This window comes from Pan troglodytes, chromosome 2, assembly GCF_028858775.2.
Source record: "Pan troglodytes isolate AG18354 chromosome 2, NHGRI_mPanTro3-v2.0_pri, whole genome shotgun sequence".
In the NCBI taxonomy this organism is placed as follows: domain Eukaryota; kingdom Metazoa; phylum Chordata; class Mammalia; order Primates; family Hominidae; genus Pan; species Pan troglodytes.
In genome coordinates, this window is record NC_086015.1 from 194771417 (window position 1) to 194796545 (window position 25129).

General features: G+C 34.2%; 1 long non-coding RNA gene across 2 annotated transcripts; it reads left to right on the top strand.

Annotated features, from left to right (window-relative positions):
* Positions 1 to 8663: 8663 nt before the first annotated feature.
* Positions 8664 to 24356, top strand: LOC104005900 (uncharacterized). Of its 2 annotated transcripts, XR_008547337.2 has the most exons (4): positions 8664 to 9969; positions 15178 to 16378; positions 22070 to 22191; positions 23187 to 24356. It is a non-coding gene; the product is annotated as an uncharacterized LOC104005900 (long non-coding RNA). The 2 variants fall into 2 exon arrangements; XR_008547339.2 differs by lacking the exon at positions 8664 to 9969 and having other exon boundaries at positions 9977 to 16378; positions 23187 to 24354.
* The last annotated feature ends 773 nt before the right edge of the window (positions 24357 to 25129 follow it).

Here is a 25129-nt window from a genome sequence, read left to right on the forward strand (position 1 = left end):
AAAGCTGAGCTTAGATTTTAATGACCTCAAGAAGTACAGAGGACAAGGGACAAATCTCATATCCAGAATAGATATGAGGAATTTCTGTCTCAACTTGACATTGGATAGAAAGAGAAAACATCTTCAATAATTGATAGACATAAAATCAAATTTGTTAACGCAGTTTGAAATCATGAAGTAATATATGACAATGAAAATGACAAAATGTCTTTGAAAAAATACTAAATAAGATTTCTGAAAGTGAAAAATAATAAAATAATTTAAATAATTCAATATGTGGAATTATCAGTAGTTTTAATTCAACTGAGGAAAGAATGTACTGGAAAATATATTCAAGAACGTAATCAGACTATATAACAGAAAAACAAAGAAATAGAGAGCATGAAACATTAGGAAACATAAAGAAGAGAATAAGAAAATCTAGCATAATTGAATTACCTGAATTTTAAAAATTGAAGAAATGAAGACAACTATATTTGAACAAATGATGCCTAAAAAATTTGCCATAAATTTTTACAAAACACAATCATTTGACTCAGGAAACCAAATGAATCATAGTAGGATACATAAAAAATAATTCCTATCATCACATTGTAATAAAACTAAATAATTAAAAAGGCAATGTTCTTTTTTTATTATTATTATTATACTTTAAGTTTTAGGGTACATGTGCACAATGTGCAGGTTAGTTACATATGTATACATGTGCCATGCTGGTGTGCTGCACCCATTAACTCGTCATCTAGCATTAGGTATGTCTCCTAATGCTATCCTTCCCCCCTCCCCCCACCCCACAACAGTCCCCAGAGTGTGATGTTCCCCTTCCTGTGTCCATGTGTTCTCATTGTTCAATTCCCACCTATGAGTGAGAATATGCGGTGTTTGGTTTTTTGTCCTTGCGATAGTTTACTGAGAATGATGATTTCCAATTTCATCCATGTCCCTACAAAGGACAGGAACTCATCATTTTTTATGGCTGCATAGTATTCCATGGTGTATATGTGCCACATTTTCTTAATCCAGTCTATCGTTGGACATTTGGGTTGGTTCCAAGTCTTTGCTATTGTGAATAGTGCCGCAATAAACATACGTGTGCATGTGTCTTTACAGTAGCATGATTTATAGTCCTTTGTGTATATACCCAGTAATGGGATGGCTGGGTCAAATGGTATTTCTAGTTCTAGATCCCTGAGGAATTGAAAAAGGCAATGTTCTTAAAAGTCTGATGAGAGAAAAAAAAAATTGGTATTAACAAATAATAGATTGCTAGCTGACTTCTTAATAGCAACAATGGAAACCCAAACATAGAATAACATTTTCAAAATGTTGAGAGAAAAAAAAATCCAAAATGGTGTACCAAGACTAATTTTTATAAAAATATTCAGACCCTCCAGTAGCATTGTCTTAGGTCTGTAATCCCAGCACTTTGGGAGGCTGAGGCGGGTGGATCACTTGAGGTTAGGAGTTCGTGACCAGCCTGGCCAACATGATGAAAATCCATCTCTACCAAAAATACAAAAATTAGCTGGACATGGCGGCGGGTGCCTGTAATCCCAGCTACTCGGGAGGCTGAGGCAGGAGAATCGCTTCACGACTGAGCAAGACTCCATCTCAAAAAAAAAAAAAAAAAAAGTTTAGACAATTAAAAACAATGTGTTGTTTTGTCGTTGTTGTTGTTTATTAGGTTTTGTTTTTTAATATGGAGTCTCACTCTGTTGCCCAGGCTGGAGTGCAGTGGCGCCATCTCAGCTCACTGCAACCTCTGCCTTCTAGGTTCAAGTGATTCTCCTGCCTCAGCCTCCCGAGTAGCTGGGATTACAGGTGCCTGCCACCATGCCCAGCTAATTCTTGTATTTTTTAGCAGAGATGGGGTTTCACCATATTGGCAACAAAGTATTTTTATCAAAATACTCTGAGCACTCTAAATCATATTTCTGCTGAGTTGCAGTGATCCTACTACAAGGACAGGTAGGCAAGTATACCACTAAAATGGGGTCATTAATATGCCCTGCTTTTACAGTAATTGACCTTACTGACAACATTCAGTGAGAATGAGGATTTTATACCACCCAATGAACAAGCTTGATTTAAGGGACATAGATATACATAATCATATTATTTGCACCTAATAATAGTTTACTTCCTTTCTGTTACTCATATGTTTTATTTCTTTTTTCTGATCTTATTGTATTGGCTAAGATATTCAAATAAAAAAAGTCAGTGAGAAGCAGTAATAGTGGATACCTTTATCAGTCAAGAATAACTATAGTGAACAGAAAATTCTACAAGTACTTTAAGAAGGAAGGAATTTGATTAAAGGATATGGCAAGTCAGAAAATCACTAAAAGGACTGCCGGTCTAGGTTGCAGGTTAGGCCTTCAGGGCTGCCACTCAGAACAAGGCGAAACTGCCTCCACATAGGAGTACTAGTTCTAAAACCACAACTGATCAAGAAGATGCCACCAGCTGCAATATTACTTTAAAGACACAGAAAAAAGAATTTACAGATTCCATTTTACATTCACATAAGTAGTTGCAAGGAAATGTGGATTTGTAATTTTATGCCTCAGCATATCTAGCTAGCAAAAGGGTAAAAGACAGTTGTATGAGCTATAATTTTATGAGCAGTATCTTTTCTTTTTTTCTATTTTCATGAAATACTTTTTAAAAATTATCATTAACTATGTTGTTCACAGTATGCTTTTTCTGCATATCTTTTTTAGGTTAACTGTTTCTAAATTAATAATGGAGAAAATTTATAGTTGCAAAACTATAATGAAAGACTTTTAATATTTTTTTTTAAGTCAGAGACAGGTTTTTTAGGGAGTCTTTAAATTAACTTCCTGTTTTCTGTTGGACTTTCTCTGTACCTGTGAACTTTTATGCTTGGGCATCTCTGGGTTTCTGTCTGGAAAATGATCTCCTTTCTCCCATTACATTTTCCCTTATGTATAGTTTAGTCTGTTACTTCTGTGATTCTATCTGTCCTATCACTTTCGCATTCTGTCTTCCTGAGATAGAGAATTTACTTCTGTCTGAGTAAATTCGTTAAATTACCTCATTCACTATAGGTAATGTTTCCCATTGTTTTCAGGTGATAGGTTCATTCCATTTATTCCGTTACAATCATCGTAACTGGATTTGTAGAGGGAGTGGGGGAAAAAAGACACAGAAAATTCTACTGAATTTTTCAAATCCTCCACTTATTAATTTAATCTCTTATTTTTTCATTAATATCTGACAGAGATATGTTAAAACCTCTCATGATGATAAATTTTTCATTTTCTTGGGATTCCATAAGTTTTCTTTTTTATAAGTTTCAAAACTTTGTTGTTAGTTTCATTCAACTTTATGATCTTTCTGGTGAATTGAATCTTTTCTCAATATCTGATTACTCTGTTTATTGGTAGTTTGATTTAAAGTACCTTTTATCTGATATTAATATAGACACATCCAATATATTTATTTTGCTTGAATTTGCCTCGTGTTTTTTCTCTTCTGTATAGAAATACTTTTAAAAAATATATTCTTAAAATACAGTCTGACAATTTTTATTTTTATTTTAATACAATATTTACTTTAGCCCTACACTGATTATGATTTGTTTATAAATTCTGTCTGTCCATGTGAGGGTATTTTTTCTTTCTCTTTTTTTTCAGTCATTGTAATTTTTCCACCTACTGGTTTAGAGTTTATATCAAATCTATATTTTAGTAGTTTTTCTATAATTTTTTAAATTAATATATACATTTTAATAAATTCTAAAGCTAACAACAAGAATTATATTCAGTTTATCCATATAAGAATTCCTCTCACTTGCCACTATTTTACTTTTTTGGTCATGATTTATATATATGTTAATTAATTTTTAAACTGCATACTGTTACTGTTGTTTAATATAATTAATTTCTGCCTTAAGTTTGACTGATATAATATTTTCTTCATTCAGTATTTTTTCTCGAACCTTTGACCTTCCTTTGGAATTACTTTTTTTAAATAAAGAATTTCTCTAGAAGTTCTTTTAGAGTTTATTGATAGAATATGTTTTTACTTTGTGTGTGCCTAAAAATACTTTTATTTTATCCTCATTACTGAAAGATAATTTCACTGGGTATAGATTTTCCAAGATTACTTTTTAAATATTTTTAGCTAATCACTGTAATGATGTAATCACATTATCTTCTGAATTTTAGTGTTGCCAATATCTAATTATAGACCTTTTACAGTTAGTCTACATTTTGTCACTGACTGCTTTTAATTTTGTCTTTGGTATTTTACTATATTCTAATTTGGATTTTTAAAAAATATTTACTTTTTGAATTATTTATGTAACCAATTTGAGGCATGATTTTTTTCTGTCAGTCATCAAACTCTCTGCTATGTTTTTTAATTATTGCTTCTTCTCCCCACTCCCTCCACCTTTTTTTTCTTTTCCAAAGACAGGGCCTTGCTCTGTCACCCAGGCTGGAATGGTGCAGTGATGCAATCACAGCTCACTGCAACCTCAAATTTCTGGGCTCAAGCGATCCTCCAGCCTCGGCTTCCTGAGTAGCTGGAAATGTAGGTGTGTGCCATGTGTTGCTAATTTTTTTATTTTTATTTTTGCAGACACAGGGTCTCTCTACATTTCTCAGGCTGGTTTCACACTCCTGGCCTCAAGCAATTCTCCCTCCTAAGCCTCCTAAAGCATAAGGTACTCTAAAAATAGATTATGTTAAATCTTCTTACCTTATTCAATATATCTTACAATCTCTCCTATTTTTCATGTAGTTTCTGTTCTGCAGTTGGTTTAATTACTTTACTACTATTCACCATTTTACTCATGGAGGATACATCTTCTAATGTTTCTACTGTACTGTATTTTTTGTGCATTGAGTTTCTAAATCCTGTTATTAATGTCTGCATTTTACATTTTATTATTTTTCAGATTTACTTGGCCTTATTTTTCAAAGCATTTAAAAAAAAAAAATTCAACATATCAACATTATATTCTTGTTTGAAATTCTAATACTTGCAGACTTTATGGGTTTAACATTTCATTATTTTTCATCTAATTCATATGGAGAGACATGTTTAAATATTTTCCTCTTATTTTTATATATACTAATTTTAAGCTTATCATATAACTTAGAATTTTATGTGAATTCTTTTGAGACTTGTTTTGAAAATACACATTCTTCTGGATTTTTTTTTAACCTTTTCTAGGAGTCTGAGGGTAATACCAACCTGGAACCACTTTAAATGAAATTTTCAACTTGGAGATTTTTATCCCAAAGGTGATGGTAAATCTGTCCCCAAACTCATATACATGCAACCTTGCTGTTAAGAATTCTCAAAGAAATTCGCAGCAACATGAATGAAACTGGAGGACATTATGTTAAACGAAATAACCCAGTCCCGGATAGACAAAAACACTGCATGAAATTATTCATATATGGAATCTAAAAATGTTACTGTCATAGAAGTGTAGACAGTAGAGGCCAGGCACAGTGGCTCACTCCTGCAATTCCAGCACTTTGGGAGGCTGAAGCGGGTGGATCACCTGAGGTCAGCAGTTGGAGATCAGCCTGGCCAACATGATGACACCCCGTCTCTACTAAGAATACAAAAATTAGGTGGGCCTGGTGTCGCATGCCTGAAATCCCCGCTACTTGGGAGGCTAAGGCAGGAGAATCACTTGAACCCGGGACAGGGAGGTTGCAGTGAGTTGAGATCGCACCATTGCACTCCAGCCTGGGTGACTGAGCAAGACTCTGTCTCAAAAAACAAAACAAAACAAAACAAAGTGTTAGAATAGAGTTTATCAGAGATAGAGGGTTGGGGGGAAGAGGGAGCGGTTGCTCAGTGTGTACAGAGTTGCAGTCAGGAAGAATAAGTTATGATGTTCTATTACACAGTAGAGTGAGTATAACTAATAGTGTATCGTATATTTCAAGGTAACTAGAAGAGAGGATTTTAAATATTATCACCACAAAGAAATGATAAATTAAAATGACAGATATGCTAAATATCTTTATTATACAATGTATACATGCAATGAAACATCAAGCTGTACCACATAAATATGTACAATTACCGTGTGTCAATTATAAACAAAATAATACTTAAAGAATTTTCATAGTAGACATTTTATTTTTTGATTATCTCTGCTTGGAATCAGAGACAGGTGAACATATCTCTGCTAACTCTCTCCAGTCAGGTTTTAACCTACTTTGACTTATGATTGTTCGGAAGTCTTATTTTTCTCTGAATTTCTCTTAACTGAGCTACCATTCTGCTAGCACCATAGTCACTGACCTCCTCTCTCCAGTGCAGTTGACTGGTTATAATAGAGGCTTTTGGCTATCAGTGATGGACAGTTGACTCCAGGTTAATGCGAGCTCCAATACTCACAGAATTCTCGCCTATTCTGTACATAGGATTTTTGTTGTTTTCGCATTTTATTCATCAAAATTAGTTGTATGGTTATGGGAAGTGATTCAATTAATATTTAGTTTGCCATATTGCAAAATAATGGAAGTCCTTGTATTTTTCTATGTTTAGTTTTTAAGTTGTTGAGCATACTCTGTATGTGGTATTTAATGATAACCAACACAAATAGTAACAGTTAGATAACAACATTTATACAATGGCACGTAATATCTGACTTTGGATAGGTTGTTTTAACCAACCAAAGTCAGATATTATGTGCTATCATATAAATGTAAATTATATAATTTTTATATAATTATTAAAGAAATCAGTACAATAAAATGCAAGTTAGTGTGTTTTACAGATGGAGAAAACCATTATTAAGTTTCTTCACAGTGACAATGGCCATTTTGTCCTTTATTCAACTTTAGTTTCAAAGTAAACTAAAAAAATTAATAATGTTCCTGGCATATTATCTTGAGAATTATCACTAATAATTATCCTGATTATTAACACAACCAATGCTACAAATGCTAGGGCACAAAAGCTTCATATATAACTTTATTCATTAAATATAGTATAAGATTAATAATATCTTCATAGCAGAACTAAGGATGCTACTTATTTCTTATCAAAATTTCTTAGGATATATCTAGACCTGGCTTATTTATTTTCCTGGAACATGATGATTCCTGAGGCAGAAACAATAACTATGTATGCTAAATGAAAACTATATTTTTTGTTTGTTTGTTTTGATGCAGAGTCTCGTTCTTGTCACCTAGGCAAGGGTGCAATGGCGCAATCTCGGCTCACTGCAACCTCCGCCTCCCAGGTTCAAGCGATTCTCCTGCCTCAGCCTCTCTAGTAGCTGGGATTACAGGTGCCTGTCCTCCCCCAACTAATTTTTAAATTTTTTTAGTAGAGACAGGTTTTCACCATGTTGGCCAGGCTTGTCTCGAACTCCTGACCTCAGGTCATCCGCCTGCCTCAGCCTCCCAAAGTGCTGAGATTACAGGTGTGAGTGACTGCACCCAGCCAGTGAAAACTTTTGTGAGCTGACATTGGAGGTGCTCACCATGATACAGTCACATCAACTAAGAAAAGCCTGAAAATGTTTTGTGTTAAAGCTGATAATCAGTCATGTGACGCTCAGCTAAACCCTGTGCAATTACTGCAGTCAAATTTTTTAGCACCCCTGTTGAAGACCATTTAGGTTCTACTTGTTCTTTCTACTGTTTGTATTGCATTTTCCTTTTTAATAATCACAGTATTGTAGTATGTAGAAACCCACAAAGCTGTGTCTCTCATGTTGTCCCAGTCGTATGTTCTATGAAAGAACAGAAAACATAAGTGTAATTGCCATTCACTACATAAAAAAAAACAAAAAAAAATAGATGAGAACAAGAAAAGTGAAGAAGTTCACCTAATGTCATACAAGAAATCACTTGCAGTACACAATTTCTAGTTCTGACAGCTTAACCTTCCGCATTTATCTGGGAGAGATTTATAAGGACATCTTTCTCCCAATAACAAGAGCCGGGAAACTTACAGAATGTCAAGGCCCTGTATCTATCTAAAAGATTAAGAACAAAGTTAAGAGAAAATCTGTGGCCTGAATAGAATAGTTGTAGGAGACTTTTCCCCGCAAGACCTCACCTGAGCTATCTGGATCTTTTATTTATTTATTTATTTTTTTGAGACAGTCTCGCTCTCTTGCCCAGGCTGGAGTGCAGTGGCGCGATCTCGGCTCACTGCAACCTCTTCCTCCTGGGTTCACGCCATTCTCCTGCCTCAGCCTCCCAAGTAGCTGGGACTACAGGCGCCCGCCACCACGCCCGGCTAAATTTTGTATTTTTTAGTAGAGACAGGGTTTCACCATGTTAGCCAGGATGGTCTCGATCTCCTGACCTCGTGATCCACCCGTGATTTGGCAGAAACTTCTAAGGAGCCACTGCATAGAAATAAATGCACAAAGGTTTTTATCCAACTCAAATAATGTATGGACTACTCTGGGTGATCTCTAAAGTTAACTTAGAGATCATCTAATTCTAAAAGTTTATACAGTAGTAATAAGATCAAAACAATAGGCCGGGCGCGGTGGCTCACGCTTGTAATCCCAGCACTTTGGGAGGCCGAGGGGGGCGGATCACGAGGTCAGGAGATCGAGACCAGGGTGAAACCCTGTCTCTACTAAAAATACAAAAAATTAGCCGGGCGTGGTGGCGGGTGCCTGTAGTCCCAGCTATTCCGGAGGCTGAGGCAGGAGAATGGCGTGAACCCGGGAGGCGGAGCTTGCAGTGAGCCGAGATCGCGCCACCGCACTCCAGCCTGGGTGACAGAGCGAGACTCCGTCTCAAAAAAAAAAAAAAAAAAAAAAAAAAAATCAAAACAATATTAGAGGATAAAGGTTAAATCTAATATTCTAATTTTACAGTTGTGCCAATTGAATGTTAGATAATTTAACTGTCTCCTTCATATTCAACAAGTGTATCCTTTTCCCATTTGGTGCTATTGCACTTCACTAATATACCTCTCATCTTTTCATTTGTTTTTTATATTTGAGCAAGCAGTGCCAACCCAAGCCTAGCCCAACTCGCTAGAAAACATTTTTGGCTTTGAGTGCTGTATGACAGTGCTCACAACAAAAATGAGTCTGACAGAGAATGGAGAGAGAAATGGAAAATCAAATCAATGGGATTAAAGGAAAGATCTAGGACAATCTTTAAAAATCCATTAGCCTGCATAATTGGAAGTTATATGCATTCTTAGGAACTGGTCATGTTGTTCTTGTTCTCACTTTACTCCGTTTCACTCAGAAATAGCCATTCTCATTAAACTGAATTCTGATGTCATTGTCACTGTTGGGCTTAGGCATTCTATCCAAAAGTAACTGATTGTTAAGTGATGAATGAGATGATTCACACACAAACTGCAAATTGTAAGGCAACTTACATTGAGTTTTTAAAAAGTATGTATATGTGGTGTGTCCATTTGAGTTTTAGTCTAGTAGGATGTTATAGATCTATTTTGCATTTAATAAGATAAAAATCAGGCAGCTGAGTACAAGTTTCATATGCAAATAGCATTAAAGAGAGAATTTTTTTAAAAAACAGTTAACCTTTTTTGAGAATACATCTGCTGTGCTTTCATGTAAATATTATTATATTTAAAAGTTAATTAAAACCATTGTGTTTTCTTTTCTTTTTCTTTATTTTATTATTATTATACTTTAAGTTTTAGGGTACATGTGCACAATGTGCAGGTTAGTTACATATGTATACATGTGCCATGCTGGTGAGATGGACTTTCACTCTTGTTGCCCAGGCTGTAGTGCAATGGCGTCATCTTGGCTGACTGAAACCTTCACCTTCCGAGTTCAAGTGATTCTCCTGCCTCAGCCTCCTGAGTAGCTGGGATTACAGACATGTGCCACCACACCTGGCTAATTTTTTGTATTTTTAGTAGAGACAGGGTTTTGCCATGTTGGGCAGGCTGGTCTCAAACTCCTGACCTCAGGTGATCCCCCTGCCTCAGCCTCCCAAAGTGCTGGGATTACAGGTATGAGCCACCGCACCTGGCCTGTAATCATCCTTAATCTAGTAAAGATAAATACAAGGGTCTTAAAGTTTCTTCTCTAATTCCTAAACAATACTTAGGGATTTGGTATGAAATATTCAGAAGTTGCATCAACAAATTTTTACATTGTGGTTTTAGATAAAAAGAAGGCTAAATTTCAAAAATGCTGAGTGAGTGATAGGAGAGTATGATATTTCAGATAGATTGATATCTTTCTGTCAAGAAATCTTACAAATTCCACCCTTTCTTTTGACCTCTTTAGAAATCATACCTGAATGCAAGTGAAGGATTGGGACATTATTTAAAGAAAAATAACTTGAATCATCTGTAGTTGTAAAATATTAAAGGCATCCAAATATATGATATTTAAAATTTTCATTTAAACAAATTATATCTGATATACTTCATATCTTACTGTGTTTTAGTTCCCTGAGTTTTCTCAGATATTTTAAAAATTACTTTATTGAGATATGATTGACTGTACAAAAACATTATACCCATTTAATCTATATGACTTGAAGATTTTGGAGATACGTGTACACCCAGGAACTCATCACAATATATGCCATAAACATACCCATTACCTCCCAATGTTTCCTCCTACCCTCTTTATTTATTGTTACATTTCTGTCACAGAAGGGATAACAGAAGATACACCCTTTAGCAAATTGGGAAGTGTACAATGTAAAATAAACTACAGGCACGATATTGTACAGTAAATCTCCAGTACTTATTTGTCTTGCATCACTGAAACTTTGTACCCTTTGACTAATTTTGTGTCCTTTGACCAACAACCTTCACACCATCAACAATGTTAAATATGTGAGGTAATATATATGTTAAATAGCTTGATTTAATTATCCTGCACACACACATTGTACACAGACACATATCATGTTTTACACCATATATATAATTTTACTGTTATATGTTTATACAAGTAATTATGCTCATAATTAAAAATAAGGAAACAATAAAAAAGTATTGGATTAGGAATCAATGCAGAATTAGGTTCAAGTCTTGATATCTCTTCAATTATTAATGGGCAAGATTTACTTCTCTGGATCTCTCCATCTGTAAATTTAGAGTTTGGGTTAGGTGAGCTTTAAAGTTTCTTTTAGCTCTTAATTATACAAATCCTTTCATGAATAATTCTCAAATAATCACAATTATTCCCTAGAAAATTCTGAGAGAAGGATTTTTGTAAGTGAATATTAAAAAAATCACACAGGACAAGAGAATAAAATATGTAATTTCAAGTTTTAATAATTAAAATCAGATTTATTTCCTAAAATATTAATATCTTGGATATTATGGGGCAGTACTTGCTCTGAGATTCTAAAAGAAGCCAGCATCTGTTTTTTCATGATGTTTTTGGAAAAGTCCACTAAAGACCTCCTGATGCTACTCTTTCATTTTGGTAAATGTTAAACATCACTACATAATCTTAAGACTATAACTGTGTGTTAGAAATTCCTAGTTTATGTTTTTTCTTGGGTTCTCTTCCTTGACCTTGACATGTCCATTTAATGAAACCTGCTCAAATTTGAGGCTCATTTAATTTGTTTCTCACAAATCTTCTGTATCTACTTTTACATATGTTCTTACGCCTGTGAATTCTCATGGCCCCTTGTCCTAGGGTGCCTCAGCGTAATCCTCCTTTATTAGTAATATATGATATATGTTACATTAATGCCTTAAGGCCTTGAACTATTCACTCATCCTGAAATACTTTCTTCAGATCTTTCTGATTGGCTTTTTCTTGTTATCCAGGTCTTAGTTTATATTCTACCGCTGCAAAAAGCTCTCTGATCATCTAACGTAAAGTAACTTCCCAGTTACTGTCTATTTTATTGTCATGTTTTACTTTCTTCATAGCACTATTTAAAGTTATTTTATGTATGTCTCTCTCATTAAAATGTAAGTTTCCTGGAGACAAAAGATGCTCAATAAATATGTAATGATGATAAATTTTTTGTAGGTATGCATTTTATTCATTTTGCTGGAGAAGGCATTCACCTTAGAATAGAGTTATTTCTGTTTCATTTCTTTTATCTTCTGTAATATCTGATGTATGGTCTTGCACACCAGAAATTCTCTGTAGATATTCTTAATGGAATTATGTTAATGTGACAGAAAAAAACAGTAGAAAATTGGAGCTGTTACTCTCCATTCTATTTGCCAAATGTAGTTTGTACTGTAACATCATTTCATTTCATGGGTTCTTGACTTGATAAAAAATAAAGAAAAGAAAGAGAACCCCACAGTTTTAGCATGCTAACTTAAAAATCCATATAAAGGCCAAGCAACTGCATGCCCAAAGGAAACTTTGATTTAATTATTTGCTAAAAAGATGTCCATATCTATTTAACTGCCATTCAGAAAAATCATGAGTTTCGGAACTACAGTTCTTATAATAAACCTACAAATATAATTATTCATTAATATAACTAGGAACATTTTTTATAGACCTGGTATAATCACAGAATAATCGATCCACCAGAAATGTAACATTTTTACTAATGATTTTGAAATGTCAAATGATATATAATGCTTTAATTGATGTAGGCTATTCAGAAACACCTAAGTCATTGTGACTATATAAAAGAAATAAAAGGAGAAGATTTCTAAAGTGTCTAGTTCATTTTCATGTAAACAGGAGAATAAATGAAAGCAATGTTTTACTTATTCAACATAAACTGGACTGGATTAAGATCAGACTTGCTACTTTCAGTTAAATTTACTATTAAATTGATATTCATTAGAATGTTAGAACAAGGAGGGATTCTAGCAGTCATTCAAATGAGGTTATTATAAGTGAGGAAACTGAACTAAAACAATCTATTCAATGTTGTAAAACTAGGAACTAAAACAATCTATTCAATGTTGTTAAACTAGCTACTCTAGATTAGCTCAGCTTTAAAGACTCGCTAGATGTCCAGATGCAAGCACCTGCCTCTTAGTCCAATGCTTACTCCACAATATAGCCTTTTGACTCCTATTTCAAGGGACACCAAAGAGTAAAATTCTGTAACAGGTACTCAGCAGGGTTGGAAGCTAATAGGATTTGGACTCATCTATTATATATCAAGAAAAGGATCTCCAGTTTATAATAATACATTGTAATCAAGTCAATACAGTAATATTAAAATTATATCAAGTCCTGAAAAATATCTTTCTTTGAATATTTGGGAGGCACTTGTGGATCTAATACTGCTTTCTTTATGAAATTTCATAAGATTTACATTGTCTATGATCACTAAGATTCTGGTTATCAGAATGCAAAGTAGAGAAGTATGTAAAGGTACTGCTTTAGTGTGTGTATTAGTAGGAATTATTTCAGTTGCAAAAGGCAAGAACTCAGCTCAAATTAGTTTATACAAAAGAAGCTCACTGGCTGGCAAGAAAAGAGTAGCTTAAAGTTGAAAGCAAGAGATACAGAAAAACGAAGCACCTAGGGCAGGAATTATGCACTCAGAATTGCTAAAATATTATCTTTCTTTTCTTATCTGTGCTTAGTTTCATTCTTCATATTTTAAATAAGATACGGCCCCTGGCCATTCCAGTATTATTTCCTCTCAGTTTAGCAACACTGTCCCTTCCCTTAAAGGGGTAACAGCTTATTTATTCCAGGTTCTATAGATTAATATTAAGGAAGGTCTTGAATTGGCACATCTTAGGGTGTTTGTTGGCAACAGGGGAATAGGGAATTCCTGTAGCAAGGTAACATGATTGAAATGTTCACAAGAACCACATGCCACTGGGGAATAGTGACTCTACCTCCCAAAAGATGCTAAATTGTAAAAAGATGCAACACTAAAAAAAGTACCCCTTAGAATATTCATGATAATAGAATTTGCCTTGCTAATGTCCCATAAGTTAGTTGTTACAGAGGTGTCATTGCCAATTTCCAGTATTTCCCTTATGCAGCTTACAAGTTTACAAAGATTAAAAAATGATAAAACCTAACATTGGTGGAGGTGAAGTGAGATGGGCCTTCACGTAACACTGGAGGAAGTGTAAATTGGTAAAACCTTTTTGTAAAGCAATTTGATAAAATGTCAAGAAAATTAAAATAGTTCACACTTGTAGATACAGTAATTCCACTAATAAAATAATTAAAATGTGGGTACATACTTATGTGTAATATTTTATGTAATTTGAATATTAGAAACAAAATCAATGTTTAGTAAGGTTTACTCAGTTAAATATAAATATAGTCATGTACCACATAATGATGTTTCAGTCAAGACAGGTGACATATACGGGCCAATAAGATTATAACACTATTTTTACTGTTCATTCTCTATGATTAGATACACAGATGCTTACATTGTGCAACAGCTGCCTATAGTATTCAGCACAGTAATGTGCTATACAGTTTTGTAGCCTCTAGGCTATGCCATCTAGCCTAGTTGCGTAGTAGACTATACTATCTACGTTTGTGTGAGTACCCTCTGTGATGCTCACATAATGAGGAAATCACCTAATGGCACATTTTGCAGAAGACACCCCTATTGTTAAATAATGCATGACTGTATGTGATAGGCTACTATGCAGATTACGCCTAATACCCTCACATGATTTTGATAATATATTGTCATTGCAAACTTGAAAGGAAACAACTTCCTAAGTCATTGGCAATGATGTAAATTCATGCAAACTCGTTGGATAAAATTATATATAAGATGTATCATAAAAATATATATCAAAATTAGAAATGCAAATATGACCTAGAAATTTTATTTTTAGGAATTTATCTCATATATATTCTAGTATGTACTCAAATAATGTTCACAGCAATACTGTTTGCAATAGAAAATGTCTGGAAATAAGTCAAATTTCCAACAATGAGGGACATATTGAATAAATTCTGCCATTAGAAAGGAATAATTTGTATATTAATCTGCAAAATATGCTAAATGAAAAAGCAAAAGTTCAAACACTGTCTGTATAGTAGACCCTCATTTCTCTAGAAATAGATAACAGTTGTGTAGTGGACTTGACTGAGTTCACTAATAGCTAGTTCTTCTCTCCCTGGACATACAGAAGATTATAGTTTCCATACTTCTTGCAGTTAACTGAAGCCAGGAAACTAGATCTGGCAAATAAAATGAGTGGGACTGACTTTTGAGCTGACAAAAATGAAGAGCCCTTTTTAAATTCTGCCATCTCTCTCTTTCCTTGCAGTGTTAATGCACAAGGTCTTGTGTTGAAAATGTAGAGCCACGAGATAAAAGCAGCTTGGATGGCTGACTCATATACAAGGGCAACTGCCTGAGAGTCACCAGGACTATCAAGAAGTTTGCAGAAACAAGAAATAAACTTTTACTGTTTTAAACTTTTGTGAATTTTGGGTTTTGTTTATCACCAAATAAACCTAGTCTATTCTGATTGTTATAAGTGGTTAATTTGGGAAGTCAGATATATTTAAAATTGGCTTACTGCTGTAACATATACAGTCCAAATTACATAATGGCTCCAATGCAATAGAAGTCTTTGTTTTTTTTTGCTCACATATCACTTCATTGAGATTCTGCATTAATTGTAATGAGGAGGGTGGGGGTGTCTTATATCATACAGTTGTTCAGCAACCCAGGATGACCAACTTTGTAATATTTTTTCCCACTGGCTTCTAAAGTTCTCATAGATAGTAAAATTCATTTGGAAGAAGGAGAAACAGCATGGAGGATTGCAGATGGAGATTTTTATGGGAAGGCTTGGAGGTTTGGAGGTTGCACATTACTACTTTTACTTGTTGGCTAGGAAACTATCATGTGGTCACACCTAAGTGCCAGTGAGTCTGACAATGTGGCAATTTGGTTGCGGGCCAGGGGTAAGAGGCAATAAATTTTGCTCAATAATTATCAGTTTTTGCCACAGATGGAGGGACTTTTCATTGTATAACTAGTTGTTACTGTTTGAATTTAAAACAGGAAAATATCATTTTCAAATAAAAACACAAAAGTGGCACAAAAAATTCTTATGATTTTTTTTGCTTGAATTTTGTGCATTTATTTGGCTATTATTAAAGTAAATAATTCTCTTTATAGAAAATGTAGAAAATAACAAAAAATAAATAAGCAGAAAGTCATCCAATAACCCCCATGATCCCAGCATAATAATCTTTTTTAAGGTAACTGAAATGACCATCCTTCTTTTACAATTGCAAACGCTAACACCCAGGGATTTTAAGAAATTTGTCAACTCTAGTAAGTGGTAGAGCACAGAGAAAAGAAAAGCCAGGGAAGCTTTTACAGAGCAGGAGACAAGGATAGAAAAGGACTTACGAATGGGGAAACACAATTGACAAATTATTTTAAAATTTTGCAGGTTTAATCGCATGGAGAGAGAGAGCATAGAACACGAGAGATATACCAAAGCAACAGAGGTAATGACCTCAGCTTTAGAGATTTCCCATTTTATTATAGTTTTATTTCCATTTAGATATGTCATTTAGATATTAAGGTGTCACTGTCCAATAGGCAGTATGAACCTGGGTTCTGGATGAAGACTGGTCGGGATATTGTGTCAATGACAGTCATTGAAGGCACTGGTGTTAAAGGCTGTAGATAGAGTTGTGATGAGGCAGAATTTTGAGCAATTTAAAAGTTAGATGTTGTACAGATTGTTGAAGGCTAGAATTGTTTTGTTTGTTTGTTTGTTTGTTTGTTTGTTTGTTTTCTTAAAACCCTGGCCCATTTCCTTGAAGAGCTCCCACTGGAAAAGCCATAGTTGGATATGGTGTGAGAAGCTGGCCAGGATTCGAAATGGTGAATGTGGCAACCCGTTGGCTGCCTGGTATAAAATACATCCAGGTGTTCAATTCTGAGCTCCAAGGCTAACTATTATTATTAACTATAGTGTGCATCCATTCCTATAAATATCAGAAGACTGGGAACTCAGATAGCTTATTTTGCTCCTGAATCTGTTACTAAGTAGCAATATGAACTAAAAAAATTATTTTTCCAAGCAGGGCTTAGATTTCCTCGTATCTAAAATGAGAAGAATAGAATAAATAATCTCTTAACTACCCAGCTCTGAAACCCAGACTCCATGATAAGAATAAGCATTTTCCCAAACTCCAAAACTTAGTATTCTTTTATAGAAATTATTACTTTCTTCTTCATCCTCTGGTCTCTGCATAAACATCTCATCCATCCTCTAGACAATAATCATGATAGGGCAGAAAATCAATAATTATCTCTGTGTCTTCTGTGGAATTTAACACAGAGCATTGAAAATAGTAGCAATTAATAAATTTTAAACAATAAACAATGACATACATTTTTAAACTGAAAACTTTGTGTTCTGTGCCGATTTCTCTGATGATAACATGTTAAAGTTTGAAGCAGTGGTCATGAAAGTGATAGTCTAGAGCCATCATAATTAAAGGGTGGTGCTCCCTCTGTAATTGTAAAATAAGGTTTGAGTAGCCACACAATGCCTCTCATACCTAGAATTCTAATAGATTAAAAACTCTTAAACATACAGTTCCTGGAGAAATCTCCTTCTTGGATATTGTACATAGGGTGGCAATCTTCCTTTGTATTCATTCACTGGAGCCTTGGCTTTATGCTGCTTTGACAGCTCGTCAGGAATAAATCTTGTCAAGAAGGGCATTATCTTTAGAGATTTTCATATAGCTCATGTTGCTAGAAAGAAAAACATAGCAAGCTTGTTTAATCCAATTAATGAAGATCTGTAGACTGTCTTGTGCAGCTGGTCATTTGGCAATGGAGGAAGTTAATTTTAAGGTCTATGAAAGCTTTCCATTTGTGGTGACAAACTCAGGAACTCAAAGACTACTGTTAACTCTCTCCAACCATTTTGTAATTTCTTTTTTGCTTTTATAACTGTAGCAATAGAAAAAGTATCTTTTCTTGCATAAGCAGAAATGGTTCAGTATTTGTATCAACACATTAATAGATAATTAATCAAAATTAATAGATAACTAATAGATAATTCATCAACATGGATCTAATTAGATGGACTATTTGGGTTTATATATTTTTCTCTGGCATTTAGATCTTCTGTTATATAGTGTTATGAAAAAATACTAAATTTGTAGTTATAAAAGTTGGCATAAGGTACAAAATCTAACACTTCTAGGCTGTGCATACAAGCCATTTCACTATTTTGGGCCTCAGTTTCTCATACATAAATGATGATAATACAGGTAGTACTATTTTTTTACGGTCACAGGATGATTTTGAAGAAAACTATGCAAATATTTGTGAAACCCTACAATCCAAAGCATCATACAAATATAGGTGCTGCATATATGGTTTTGCCATATCAGCACTGTCAGAAAAATATTGCCCCCAATTATTTACCATCACCAATAAAATAGAACTGTATATCTTTACTGTGTTATGTAGTTACAGAGCCATTATCCTGCAGGTATTTCCTCAGATTTTTGCTGCACTCTGTGAAGACACATTATTTTCTCCCACTTTTCTAGCTGATGAGAAAAAGTACCATGCAAAAATCTTCGGCGATTTTTCCCCAAAATACCAAGTTTCAACATTTTGTAGCATTTTAAACAAAATAGACTACTTTCTACTTGTCTCATGCCACTTTAAATAGGATCATTAAGGGACACTCTCTCTGTCGAGATATTTGGGCAGATCCCTTAATGAAGAAAGGCAGCAATTCAGACCAAGGTGTGGGCAAAGGATACTCCAGGATGAGGAAACACCAAGCACAAAAGGGCCCGAGCCAGGACAGAACTGTTATTTCCAAGGAATACCAACATGTCCAGTACTAATGAAGTCAAATGAATGAGAGAAGAGTGGAAGGAGAGAAAGGCAATGTTTTGAGTAGTTGTCTGACTATATAGTCCCTCATAGACCATGATAATTGTTTGCACCTTATTCTAAGTTCAGTGAAATGTCATTGAAGTCTATGTAGGTAAGCAACATGACATTATTTATGTTTTAAATGGATCATTTTAGCTCTTGCGTGTGGTATGCAATTTAGCATAATAAAAGCAGAGACAGGAATGATAGGCATGACAGGGATCAAAGTAGATAATACTAGTGGCTTAGACTAGAGTGACAGAAATTGGGATAATGAACAATAGTCAGATTGGATAGATTTTAAGGATAATGTCAACAATTATGTTAGATTAAATATAAGAATTGAGAAAAAAGAGTACTAAAACTAGCTCAGGATTTTGGTATGAGCAAATTTGAATTACAACCTGAATAGAGTTGAAAACATTAAAAAGTAACAGTCACAAATTTTCACCACACCTTACAAGATGCATTTGTGGTTTGTGGATTCTTGTGTGTGGATATGTGTGTTCACATGTGTTTGTGACTATCACTTAGAAATTACTTGTAAAAAAATTTAACAAAATTCTGGAAATATGCAGTTAAAAATAAACCATAACCTATGGCTCAAAACTCATATCACACAATCGATTTTTGCCAAGGAATTCAACTTTTCTGTTACAGGAGAGTATTAAAAACAACGAAAAAAATCTACCTATAACAAGCAAATTTGAAGGGACTGGAATTAGTTTTGTAAGGGGTATGGAATACTGGAAAAAAACAGGACACAATTTTTTCTACAGATAATCATTATCAATTTTAATTTGTTTTAATTGCATGCTTCATCTCCCTTCCAATTTAGTCATTTTAAAATTAAAAATTGATTCTGTAAAACTCATCACTATACCATAAATGTGGCCCTTTTGTGTCAGCTACTTTTACATCCAGGGAAGAAAATGACTAATTTAATGAGGAAGTTTAAGAAAGAAAGAAATGTTCAAAGAAAAATAATGAGGCACAGTTCCCTCTGGACCTGTTCCTAATGTTTAATACAAGAAAATGTCAGCAGTGTTTTAAGGTTCACAGAAATTATTGTGATACAGGCAACATTATATAGGCTTACTCACCAATAAGAGGCATGAGACTATCCACAGAGTAGGCAGAATATATGTTACTTTTATTAAAGGCAGTGTGGTATATAGTAAATAGATTGCCATTTATAATATTTCTTCTGCCATTGTAAGCATGTAATTCAATGACATGATATCCTAGTCTGATGGCATTGTCAGAATCAAAAGTTCAGAGGTGAAGTAACTGGTCACAGTCTCGCATACGCACAAAAACGATAAAAACATGATTGTTTTTGACCCCAAGGTCAGCATAGAGGTTGGTTAAAGCCAGCTAATGACATTTTTCTTGCACAATATTTGTCAGAAAATTAGTTCATTTTGAAGAACGATATTGGAGACAGAGGTCTAAAAGAGGGGTTCTCATCCTCCTGGTATTTAAATTTCTTCCTGACAGCTATTAAACAGTGAGAAGGACAGTCTTTGGGACTTACTCTATTTTTGGAAGAATATAGATTGACTATGGGAAAGAAACTGAGGAAGCAAAAGCATTAATTACGTATTCTGAGAAAAGCATAGAACCTCTTCTGTACCTCGTTGAATTTCCCTTGTCTTTTCCCCCTGCTGTTTACTGAGAAAAGAAAGCTCTCTCAGAAACCTTTTGAAGGACTAGATGTTAAAAGATTTCTGCTTAAAAAGACCCATTCCGCTCTTTCAGTGAAAAACATACAACTTATTTCCAAAGCTTAGCATCATTATTATATATCGTATGTATTTTCTCTCCAAGAAGAATTATTGTTTCTTTCTCAATACTGTTATCTTTGCTGCATGTATACATGGAAATTGTCCTGGACCACAGGCAAACCAAGGGCATTCACCAGAGACCCACCTACTTGGGGGTTCACGTGTGCATTGTTTTCAGTGGCTTCCATTAGGATGCCAGAAATTTTCCTTGTCTTCTTAGCCTCTTAGATGTAGCTTGTGAATCTTCAAATTCACCAAGAAAAAGCATCAGTGTACTGAATATTGCTTTTACCTTTCTAGATTTTTCTCTGACATCTTGGCCTGCCAAGTCAGACGATGGCCTTAGAAGATGTTGAATACCTTCCCATAAATCCTTTTAAATATTATTTTCATGTTTTATAGTTGTCTCAGAAGAATGGCTGATCTGCAGTATGCTAGACTATCATTGGCAAGAACAAACAATATTACTGTTAGATTTTATGGTAGCAAAACAAAGCAAAAATCAGTGGTATATGAAAATATACCAAATTTCTTGAGAAAAAAGCCTATGCAAGAAACTTCATTTATTTAAGATGTAAAATCAATGAGTTTGACAGCTGTATACACCCATAAAACCACCATCACAATATAAAAGTAACATTTTTCATCATTTCTCAAAGATCCTTACTATATCTTTGCAGTCAGTTCTTCCGTTGACCCTCAACTGCAAGCAAAAATCTACTAGATTTTTGTTACTATAGATTAGTTTCCATGTTTTATAATAAGAATAATATCATATGATCATCTTTTGTCTCTAGCATCTTTATCTCAGCAAAATATTTTGAAATTCATGTACATTGTTGTATGTATCAGTAGTTTATTCCTTTGAATTGCTGATTAGTTTCCCATTGAATGTGTACATTTACTTTGTACTTTATTGATTAATAATACCTTATTAAGTCTTTTTAATTTTTCTTCCATTTTATGGGTGGTTAGTAGTAGTTCATTGCGTTTTAGTTGCAGTTCCCTGATGACTAATGATGTTGGGTATTTTTTACTGTATTTATTGGCTATTCATATATTTTCTCTTGTAAATGCCTCTTCAAATATTTTGAACATTAAAAAGTTGGGTTGTCTTCTTACTTTTAAGATATAAGAGTTGTTGATATACTCTAGGCACAGTTCTTTATAAAATATGTGTGTTCTGAGTATTTTCTCTCTCTTTGTATTTTCTTAATAGTTTCTTGAAGAGCAAAAGTGTTAAAATTTTATAAAGCCCAATTGTGAAATTTTCTCCTATGATTTTTCCTTAGGTGTTTGATTTAAGAAATGCTTGCCTATCCCTAAGTCTCCAAGATTAGTTTAGCTTTGTTTTTAAGTAGTAGTTATATGGTTTCACCTTTTATATTTAAGTGAATAATCCATTTAGAGTAATTTTATGTGAATTAAAATTCAGATATTTTTATTTTTTTACTGATATCACATTGTTCCAGTGCCTTTTTTATTTCATTTTAGAGACAGATTCTTGCTCTGTCACCCAAGTTGGAGTGCAGTGGTGCGATCATAACTCCAGAACCTCAAATTGCTCAGCTCAGAAGATCCTCCTGCCTCAGCCTCCTGAATACCTAGTATTACAGGTGTGTGCCACCATGCCCAGCTAATTTCTTTTATTTTTTGTAGAGATGGGGTCTTCTTATGTTGTGCAGGCTGGCGATGCCCCTGCCTTGACCTCTCAAAGCACTAGAATTACAGATGTGAGTCATTGCACCTCTTCCAGTGGCATGTTTTGGAAAGTACTTTTTCCCCTATTGAATTGCCTTGGCATTTTTGTCAAAAATCTTTTCATCATATATGTTTGGGTCTATTTCTGGATACTCTATTCTGCTCTAGCAATATACATATCTATGCTTATGCCCATATAATATTGTTGTGATTACTACAGTGTTATTGTAATTTCTAAAGTCTGGTAGTGTATTTTTTCTACGTTTTCTTTTGTGTAACATTGATTTTACTATTCTACATCATTTTTATTTCCACGTACATTTTAAAATCAACTTGTCGCTTCCTCTAAGAGAACTTTCTAGACATTTTGTTGAGATTGCATGGAATTCATAGGTCACTTTGAAGAGAATTTACATTTTAATAATATTGATTGTTCCAATGCATGAATGAGTAATATTCCTCCATTTATTTAGGTTTTTGTTAATTTCTTTTATTCTCTATTTTATAGTGTAAAAGTCCTGTGAATATTTTGTTAAGTTTTTATGTAAGCATTTCATAATTTTTTGGGGGGGTAAATATATATTAAATTCTTAAAATTTTATTTTCTGTGTCTTTGCTGAAAGTATATAATATGCAATTAAATTTGTTTTAATCTTCTATATTTAAAAGTTATAAGAAAATTGTTAGTTTATATTTAACCATACAGTCAGTATCTTTTATCTTTATTCATTTAAACTTTATTCATTCCTAAGATATGAATTTTTCTGTATCAATTGCCTCTTCAAGCCTGAATAATTTTATTTGTATTTCCCATAGTTTTACTTTGTCTGAAAATGTCTTTATTTTAACTTTGTTCTGTTTTCACTAAATATAAAATTCTAGGTTAACCATTATTTTCTTTTTCTTTCAGCATTTTAAATATGTTGCTTTACTGTCATCTGTCCTTAATGGTTTCTGATGTCATATCCACCGTCATTTGAACGATTGTTCCACCATATGTAAAGTATTAATTTCTGGGTGTTTTTAAGATTTTCTTGTTCCTTTTGTCTTTCAGCCGTTTTACTAGGAGGTACCTATACCTGTGTAGATGCTTCTTTCAAATGTGTCCTATTTGGAGTTTGCTGACCTTTAGTAATCTATAAATATAGGCCTTTCACCAGATTTGGAAAGTTTTGGTCATCATTTCTTCAAATATTTTTTGTCTCAAATTTTTCCTTTGTTTCTAGGACTCCAATTACCTAATTAAGGTGTTAGACCTTTTGAAATGTTCCACTGTTCTCTGGGGCTCAGTTTGTACTTTTCCTTTTTTTTTTTTGAGATGGAGTCTCCTCTGTCACCAGGCTGGAGTGCACTGGTGCAGTCTTGGCTCACTGCAACCTCCGCCTCCTGGGTTCAAGCAATTCTCCTGCCTCAGCCTCCCAAATAGCTGGGATTACAAGCACATACCACCATGCCCAGCTAATTTTTGTATTTTTAGTAGAGATGGGTTTTCACCATGTTGGCCAGGCCGGTCTTGAACTCCTGACCTCGTGATCTGCCCGCCTCGGCCTCCCAAACTGCTGGGATTACAAGCATGAGCCACCGTGCCTGGCCCAGTTTGTATTTTTTCATAAACTTTTTGTCTCTTTTTCAAATTGTATGATTTCTATTGATTTATATTTGGTTTTACTTAGATTCTTTTGACACCTTTATTTTAAAAATTTGGCCTATACAGGAAATTTGTATTTCAGGTTTTGTGTTTTTATCAATTTTAAAATTACTTTTATGCCTTTTTATGTTTTCTACAATTATGCTGGTATTTTCTAATTTTTTAATTCCTTCCACGTGTATCTTTCTTTACCTGATTGAGCATAGTTATAACTCTGTTTAAAGTTAGTGTCTGATAATTTCAACATTTGGTCATTTTTCCCCTTAAAAATGGGTCATTGTTTCCTGGATCTTTGTATATGAAGCGGTTTTCGGATTGAATTGTGGACATTATGAATGTAATTATGAATAAAAATCTAGGCTCTGGCTTTTTTCATATCACTTTAAAAAGTGTTGATGCTTTTGTTTAGCAGAAAAATGACTTAAACTCAGATTAAAGACTATATATCTGTGATGGCAGTGGCTCAGAGTACAGTTTAGTTCTTTAAATCTTAACTCCTGATTGCTTTCAGCTTGCTTATTCATGCATTCATCAGATATCAATATTTTAGGTGTTAGGTTTCTTCTTCTCTGGATTCTTGCTTTTCAGAAGCTATTTTTGTATCTTAACTCTCTTCCTTGATTCCTCTGCCAAGAAGAGGATGAATTATTTTCTATCAGACCTAGAGCCACCTCATGCCCAATACCACTGCTGTGATTGCCTTCTGTGTAGAGCAGTTAAAAAATAACGTACACACTCCAAATTTCAATTCCCACGCTGGTTACAGGCTCCAAGTTTCAATTCCGTTTCAAAAAATTCTTGCTCAGCTTCCATCTCCAGTGTCCGGTGCCTTCAGGTAGTTCTTTTTTGAGAGTCAATAGCTCTTATTTGTGGGAAGATTAATTTATTAGGAGCTCACTCCTCTATGCTTCAAGCAGAAATCCTCATACACATATCATGATAAAGCCAATAAAAACTCCATTTTCTACATATTTTCAGCCCTTTTTGATCAAACATTCTTTTAAATCTATTGTTCCGATGAAATAATGAAGATGGACACATCATTTCCTCTGAACTATTGTGTGTACATGCACATTGTACTACAGTGAAAATATTGGCTGCCCTCCCTTCTGCTCTGAATCCTTACCTATAGAAGGACTACTGAATCCATTACACTGACATCAGGCTTAGCCAACTGTGGTTTGGCTCTGCGTCCCCACCCAAAT